This window comes from Sprattus sprattus (assembly GCF_963457725.1).
Source record: "Sprattus sprattus genome assembly, chromosome: 2".
Lineage (NCBI taxonomy): Eukaryota > Metazoa > Chordata > Actinopteri > Clupeiformes > Clupeidae > Sprattus > Sprattus sprattus.
In genome coordinates, this window is record NC_137921.1 from 31,167,666 (window position 1) to 31,168,456 (window position 791).

Below are 791 nucleotides of genomic sequence, written 5' to 3' on the forward strand. Positions count from 1 at the left end.
CTATACTGTATAAGCATGCTCAAGCACACACAGGAATACCTGTACATTACAAGTTCCAAGTGCACGTGCAAGTGGTTTTTGACAATGACCCACTTAACACAGCAGGGGTTAGTCACCAGATGAAACACTCTGGAAACAGCCACCATGCATGTATGTGCACTGGAGCTGCTCACACACACACACACACACACACCCACATACACACACAGTTCCTGCACCAAGGGGCTATAATGACTTTAAGATGACACGTGCGATGACGTAATTGGGTCAAGGTCTCCTACGTACAGGTAACTAACAATAAATGAGGATTTAAATGTAAAAAACTCTCCAGAGCTTCCTTCAACTTATATTCAATATTGCCTTGAAATAACAACCCTGAGGATGGCTTCTGATAGTTATTCTTCCCTCCAAATTAAAGAGAAAAGCACATCCTGGATCTTTTGTTGATGGTTTTATCCTACCTGATTGCAAACACCACCCCTGGCTTTTTATTGGCCTCCACCTCCACGACTAAAGGGGCCAGCAGCCATGACCATGACTCTAACAACAGCAATCAGCATCACAACATCGACAACAGCTCAAAAACTAAACAACTCAAGCTTTCTGCAAACACCAGAGGGGTATTCCAAGTATGTGCTTTAGTGACAAACGTAGGTACTGTTAACTCAGAGTGATTGGTAAACCTCCTAAAATGAGAACCCTATGGCTTCATTTTCCTAGTAAAACAAAGCCATAGGACTACTTATTTTATTATTTATTATTTTTATATATACTTATGTATAATTATTATT